Genomic DNA, 7,883 nt, shown 5'->3' with positions numbered 1-7,883 from the left:
TGACACACAGTCCCCAATACACACACTGACAAACACACACTGAAACACAGCCCAATGCACCCAGCTTCTCACTAGCATCTAACACACTGCCCCCTGTACCCAGCACCACACACACTGCCCCCTGTACCCAGCACCACACATACTACACCATGTCAACCTGGAGACCCTGTCGACCTAGTTACTGTCAACCAATAGTGGTCGACCTAGTTACTATCGACCTTGCATACCACACCCCTTGGCACATAGTTTCACAAACCAGATTAGGCTGTGTTGGGAGAGCCACTGGATGTAAAGGACACTTGTATTTGAAGCATATAACACTTGTGAGCTAGAACATGGAATTTGTGACTGGACAGAGTGGGAGTTATAGTTTTTCAGAATAGGAATTGTATTGGAAATGACTATGTGTATTGACCAAGACACACATACTGTATATACAAAGACACATTGGGGGTAATTCCAAGTTGATCGCAGCAGGAAATGTTTTAGCAGTTGAGCAAAACCATGTGCACTGCAGGGGAGGCAGATATAACATGTGCAGAGAGAGTTAGATTTGGGTGTGGTGTGTTCAATCTGCAATCTAAATTGCAGTGTAAAAATAAAGCAGCCAGTATTTACCCTGCACAGAAACAAAATAACCCACCCAAATCTAACTCTCTCTGCACATGTTATATATGCCCCCCCTGCAGTGCACATGGTTTTGCCCAACTGCTAAAAAATTTCCTGCTGCGATCAACTTGGAATTACCCCCATTGTACCAGTTATAGAGCTGATACAATTGCACACTGATAATGATATCAGCTATTTCAACATGTGGATGTATACTGGCGATGCAGTCACATTAATGTGTGTATCTCAACATCTGAGCGAATATCTGCATTTAGTTCCATGCATACAATGCAAATGCATTCGCACACACAACTTGCGTGCAACTCTGAATCGGCCTCTCTGTGTGTAAGTGACTGTAGGGAAATGCAGGCTTGCCTACCCTCCCGTATTCAGCGGGAGGCTCCCGATTTTCAGATGAGCCTCCCGCTGCCCCGGAACCCTGACAGCCCTCCCGGTTTTTAAAGCTCCTTGTCTGATTATATGTACCGCGCATGCGCGAGCCCGGAAGGTCGGGGGGCGTGGCCAGCACGGGAGACTTCCTGGCCGTCCACCGCAGGGTTGTGTGTCCTGCACATTGCAGCACAGCAGCAGGGCTCTGCTTCTGCTTTCCTTCGACTGGCTCCTCCCACCACACTCAGGGCTGTAGCGTGGATCAGCCCTGCAGCAGCAGCAGCAGCCTCAGCTTCTTTCTTCACCTCTCACTGGCGATGTGTGCACTGTGCTGCCTCCCACACTGTCAGGGGTCAGCTCCCATCCTTTAGTAGAAGAAGCAACATACACAGGTGAGTGCTAGGGGTAATAAGGGGGAATGGAGGCTGTGGGTAATGTGTGTATGATGCAGTTCAATGTGGTACAGGGTCTAATATGGGGGGGGAGGGGGGGCTGGGCTGTGTAGTGTACTGTATGCTGTGTATAATGTAATATGGGGGCAGGGGGGGCTGTGTAGTGTACTGTATGCTGTGTATAATGTAATATGGGGGGAGGGGGGCTGTGTAGTGTACTGTATGCTGTGTATAGTGTAATATGGGGGGAGGGGGGGCTGTGTAGTGTACTGTATGCTGTGTATAGTGTAATATGGGGGGAGGGGGGGCTGTGTAGTGTACTGTATGCTGTGTATAGTGTAATATGGGGGGAGGGGGGGCTGTGTAGTGTACTGTATGCTGTCTATAGTGTAATATGGAGGAGGGGGGCTGTGTAGTGTACTGTATGCTGTGTATAATGTAATATGGGGGGAGGGGGGGGCTGTGTAGTGTACTGTATGCTGTGTTTAAAGTAATGTGGGGGAGGGGGTCTTTATGCTGTGTTTAATGTAATGTACTGGGTGTAATATGAGGGAGGGGGGCTATGTACTGTATGCTGTGTATAATGTAATGTGGGGGGAGGGGATCTGTGTGTGCAGAAGACTTACCTACCCTCCCGCATTCAGCTGGAGGCTCTCGGTTTTGACCTCAACCTCCCGCTGCCCCGCAAATATGCCCTGTTCTCCCGTTTTTTTAACAATTTTTGTGGGAATATGCGGACTGCGCATGCGCCAGTTGGGAAATGCCGTGGGCGGGGCCTGGATGTTGCTTAATTGCTGGCCACCGCGGGGTTATCGGTGCGCAGCTGGCAGGGAGGCTGTGTGCGCGGCGGCAGCAGAGTCCCCAGCAGTGGAGGCAGCGGAGACCCCAGCAGCGGCGGCAGCGGAGTCCCCAGCAGCGGCGGCAGCGGAGTGCCCAGCAGCGGCGGCAGCGGAGACCCCAGCAGCGGTGGCAGTGGAGACCCCAGCAGCGGAGACCCGGAGACCCCAGCAGTGGTGGCAGTGGAGACCCCAGCAGCGGAGACCCGGAGACTTCATCAGTGGCGGCTGCAGAGACCTCATCACCAGTGGCGGCAGCAGCACACAATGTAAGGTAACCAAAAAAGCCAGCCTGCGTCTTGGATGGGGTCCATGTAGCTGGGGTGGGGAGAGCAGGGCAGGGCTGAAGAAAATTAACAAAGTGGGTGCTGAGTGATAACATGTTATTGCTGCTTGCAGGCCCAAGCTGACTGTCACTCATCCTAGGGGGAGCGCTGACAGTATTATAGGAACAGGGATAGTGTCAGCGTTATAGGGTCAGAGTTACAGGGGGAGGGTTGGTGTTATAGTACAGGGTCAGTGTTATAGTACAGGGTCAGTGTTATAAGTATAGGGTCAGCGTTATAGGGCCAGAGTAGTAGGGACTGGGTCAGAGTTACAGGGGGTGGGTCAGTGTTATAGTATAGGATCAGTGTTACAGGGATAGGGTCAGCGTTATAGGGTCAGAGTTACAGGGACTGGGTCAGAGTTACAGGGGGAGGGTCAGTGTTATAGTATAGGGTCGGGGTCAGCGTTATAGGGTCAGAGTTACAGAGACAGGGTCAGAGTTACAGAGACAGGGTCAGAGTTACAGAGACAGGGTCAGAGTTACAGGGACAGGGTCAGAGTTACAGGGACAGGGTCAGCGTTATAGGGCCAGGGACAGAGTTACAAGGATAGGGTCAGTGTTATAGTATAGTATAGTGTCAGCGTTATAGGTACAGAGTCAGCGTTATAGAGATAAGGTCAGCGATATAGGGATAGGGTCAGTGTTATAGAGATAAGGTCAGCGATATAGGGATAGGGTCAGTGTTATAGGGGTAGGGTCAGCGTTATAGGTACAGAGTCAGCGTTATAGAGATAAGGTCAGCGATATAGGGATAGGGTCAGTGTTATAGAGATAAGGTCAGCGATATAGGGATAGGGTCAGCGTTACAGGTATAGGGTCAGTGTTATAGAGATAAGGTCAGCGATATAGGGATAGGGTCAGTGTTATAGGGGTAGGGTCAGCGTTATAGGGATAGGGTCAGCGTTATAGGGATAGGGTCAGCGTTATAGGGATAGGGTCAGCGTTATAGGGATAGGGTCAGCGTTATAGGGATAGGGTCAGCGTTACAGGGATAGGGTCAGCGTTATAGGGATAGGGTCAGCGTTACAGGGATAGGGTCAGCGTTATAGGGATAGGGTCAGTGATATAGAGATAAAGTCAGCGTTATAGGGATAGGGTCAGCGTTACAGGGATAGGGTCAGCGTTATAGGGATAGGGTCAGCGTTACAGGGATAGGGTCAGCGTTATAGGGATAGGGTCAGTGTCATAGAGATAAAGTCAGCGATATAGGGATAGGGTCAGTGTTATAGGGGTAGGGTCAGTGTTATAGGGATAGGGTCAGCGTTATAGGGATAGGGTCAGTGTTATAGGGATAGGGTCAGTGTTAGTCAGCGTTATAGGGATAGGGTCAGTGTTATAGTAATAAGCTCAGCGATATAGGGATAGGGTCAGCGTTATAGGGGTAGGGTCAATGTTATAGGGATAGAGTCAGTGTTATAGGGATAGGGTCAGTGTTACAGGGATAGGGTCAGCGTTATAGTATAGTATAGGGTCAGCATTATAGGGATAGGGTCAGTGTTATAGGGATAGGGTCAGTGTTAGTCAGCGTTATAGGGATAGGGTCAGCGTTATAGGGATAGAGTCAGTGTTATAGGGATAGGGTCAGCTTTATAGGGATATTGCCAGTGTTATAGGGATAGGGTCAGTGTTATAGGGATAGGGTCAGCTTTATAGGGATATTGCCAGTGTTATAGGGATAGGGTCAGTGTTATAGGGATAGGGTCAGCTTTATAGGGATATTGTCAGTGTTATAGGGATAGGGTCAGCGTTATAGTATAGAATAGTGTCAGCGTTATAGGCATAGTGTCAGCGTTATAGCGACAGAGTCAGTGTTATAGGGATAGTGTCAGCATTATAGGGATAGGGTCAGTGTTATAGGGACAGTGTCAGCATTATAGGGATAGGGTCAGTGTTATAGGGATAGTGTCAGCATTATAGGGATAGGGTCAGTGTTATAGGGACAGTGTCAGCATTATAGGGATAGGGTCAGTGTTATAGGGATAGTGAATAAATTATGAAAGCGCTGTCCAATAACAAAGAGTATTTATTAAACAATTAAGATCAACCATAAAATCACATTTAAAACCACATATACTCAATATTTCTTTTACTTAACACTCTCTTTCAGAGATCATACAAGACAGTAAAAGCACTGCATGTAACAATTTCAGCTGTACGGGGGGGATACACTTGCAATATCAGCATACTATGTTGCAATTATTTAAACTGAATGTATCCACACCAATACAATTCTCCACAATATGCGTTGGGATAATTCTGCGGTCTCTTGTGACTAATGAATTTTACATTTTAAATGACCGTTCCAAACAATTCCAGAGGATAGCAATATTGATATGCCCCAATCTTTGGGATAATATTCTTGATTTTAGCACCTCCCACTGGAAGAGTTCTTTTTACAGTCACTATATGAAAGTTGAAACTTGGATACGCTTGCCGAATGAATAGCTCTCCTGCTTTGGAGAGGCAGGTCCAGTTCCAATTGATGGTACGGACAGGCGCCCCAGTCAGAGGCTATCGGCTGGCGTGCCGTTCCTGGTCCTACTACTTTGTGCACTCCCCGGCTTCACTGCACTAGGGATGACTACAGGAGTAGCTAGTTCAGCAATATGTTAAGGCGGCCGCGCCTTTGGCTGGACGCTCGTCCCTGTCGCACAGCGTCTATTCACTGGAGATAGGAGAGGGGCCATACCAGCAGCTCACAGAGCGCTGGGCATGCCCCCTCAGTGACGAAAACGGGGTGTGGATCACGTTCGTTGGCCCTCCCATGAAGTCACGCCCCATTTAATAAGCCACACCCCTTTTGCGTGTGCGCGTTTCGCGCGCACAGAAGTCACTCTTTCAGAGTGACAAAAGTTGGGAGATATGCCATATAGTCACTGGAGTGAGCGCCTAACAATGAAGGACACGCCCCCATTATGGCAATAGACACACCCATAGGTGGAGTTAGATACACCCTTTGGGTCGGGCATGACACGAAGCTTCTGCTTACACCTACAATCTCCCTGAAACTAGTTTTCAAAAGTAGGCAAGTATGGGGAAATGTAAAATGTACTTGTGCAAGAAATCGTTTTTCTGGAATACCTTTAGCTCTGGGCAAAGACAAATACTTACATCATTACCCGCTGTTTGTCATATTGTTGGCTATTGTCAAGCTATTGTATTAAAAGAAGATTACCAATCCTGAGTAAAATTGATAAAATGCCTCTCAGACTGGAGAGATGAGTCATATGTAAACAGTAAAAGGGACACAAGCAATGTAAGATAATCACATATGGACAGGCAAATAGGTGAATGTGTTTTCAGAGATCTGTTGTTCATGTTTTAGGTAGGAAATGCTGGTGGTCGATGCTTAGAATCCTGACATGGGGAAGGTAAGTATACTTACATTACCTCAATGACATCCCTCCCTGCAGCCTAAACCTAACCCTCCCCCCATGCATCTTAACCCTAACTCTTACCTGGAGGTGCCTAAATCTAACCCCCCCCCCTTCCTGCAGCCTAAACCTAACCCGTCCTCCCCCCGCAGCATAACCCTGACCCACCCCAGGAGAACCTAAACCTAACCCTCCCTCCCTGCAGCCTAACCCTACCCAAGGAGCCTAAACCTAACACACACACACACACACACACACACACACACACACACACACACACACACACACACAGTAAAAGTAAAACCCTCTGGTCTTACTTGTAGAGAAAATTTGGTTTATGACATGAACACATCTCGTAAAGGCCAAGACTGATCAAAGCTTGGAAAGAGAGATAAAGTACCAACCAATCAGCTCCTGTTACTTTACAGGTTGTGTTTGAAAAATGACAGGAGCTGATTGGTTGGTACTTTCTCCACTTTCTCTCTCTTCCAGCTTTGATAAATCTGGGCCACACTACTGTAAATCCCAAATAGATTTTCCTCAGCGTGGTCCCCATGTCTAAACTAGACTATTTCTCTCTCTTTCTTTCACTATCTCTGTCTCTCTCTCTCTCTCTCCTCTCTTGTGTCACTCTCTGGAATTAAAATTATGGTGACCGAAATCCAGGTCATCCAGGAAGTTTTCAGACTCAATGCAAGTTGCTTAACTTTAATGGTGTACAACCATTGCCTTAAGGCAGGTGTGGGGAACCTCCGGCCCGCGGGCCGTATAAGGCCTGCACAGCCGTTCGTTCCTGCCCACCCACTTGTGTCAGTGAGACACGCCGCCGCTCAGTATGGCGGCAGCGTGTCTCAGATGTCAGGGAGGAGAGCGCAGCTACTATGTCCAGCGGCAGGTAAGATCTCAAACCACCCGCCGGTACATGAGCCAATCAGAGCTCACGGACCGGCAGCCAATCAGGAGCCACTGCTGCCGGTCCGCGAGCTCTGATTGGCTCACGAACCGACGGCTGGTTTGAGGTCCTACACACCGCCGTTGCCCGACATAGCCACGCTCTCCTCCCTGTCCTGACACCCGAGACACGCTGCCGGATCTAGCAGCAGCAGCAGCAGCAGCGGTGAGCAGCACAGTGGGGTGGGGGGGCACTGTGGGGGCATTTATGGATCTGGCACTGTGGGGGCATTTGTATACCTGGCACTGTGGGGGCATTTGTATACCTTGCACTGTGGGGGCATTTGTGGATCTGGCACTGTGGGGGCATTTGTGGATCTGGCACTGTGGGGGCATTTGTATACCTGACACTGTGGGGGCATTTGTATACCTGACACTGGGGGCATTTGTGGATCTGGCACTGTGGGGGCATTTGTGGATCTGACACTGTTGGGGGCATTTGTATACCTGACACTGTGGGGGCATTTGTATTCCTGGCACTGTGGGAGCGTTTGTATACCTGGCACTGTGGGGGCAATTGTGTATCTGGCACTGTGGTGGCAATTGTGTATCTGGTACTGTGGGGGCAATTGTGTATCCGGCACTGCACTATTGGGAGCATATGTGTATCACGTCCCATTTTAATTGACCACACACATTTTTTTGGGCACAGTACCTCTAAGGGGCAGACCTACTGGGGGGCAGGGTCATTTTTTAAGTTGAGAATTTATGTATGGCCCCCGAAGGATTTTATAAATATCCAAATGGCCCTTGGTAGAAAAAAGATTCCCCACCCCTGCCTTAAGGGATCCAGTCATGTGACCGCTGCTCGGGATCCCGGCAGGCACCATGCCTCCCTCTGTATACTTTTTTTCACCCCATGCCACCTGCCTATGGTGGTCATTCCGAGTTGTTCGCTCGCAAGCTGCTTTTAGCAGCTTTGCACGCGCTAAGCCGCCGCCTACTGGGAGTGAATCTTAGCATAGTAGATTTGCAAACGAAAGATTAGCAGATTTGCGAATAG

The 7,883-nt window shown here is 49.0% G+C and overlaps 1 long non-coding RNA gene across 1 annotated transcript in view; it reads left to right on the top strand.

Annotated features, from left to right (window-relative positions):
• The first annotated feature begins 1,159 nt into the window (after window positions 1-1,159).
• The window catches only part of LOC134910203 (uncharacterized), a 126,174-nt gene continuing 119,450 nt past the window's right edge, over window positions 1,160-7,883 (top strand). Inside the window, exon 1 of the long non-coding RNA XR_010176145.1 lies at window positions 1,160-1,391. This is a non-coding gene — a long non-coding RNA (uncharacterized LOC134910203). The remainder of the gene's footprint in view (window positions 1,392-7,883) is intronic.

The sequence above is a fragment of the Pseudophryne corroboree genome, chromosome 4 (assembly GCF_028390025.1).
Source record: "Pseudophryne corroboree isolate aPseCor3 chromosome 4, aPseCor3.hap2, whole genome shotgun sequence".
Lineage (NCBI taxonomy): Eukaryota > Metazoa > Chordata > Amphibia > Anura > Myobatrachidae > Pseudophryne > Pseudophryne corroboree.
Note: the sequence above shows the minus strand (reverse complement) of the source record. Positions and strands in the feature narration are given on the sequence as shown.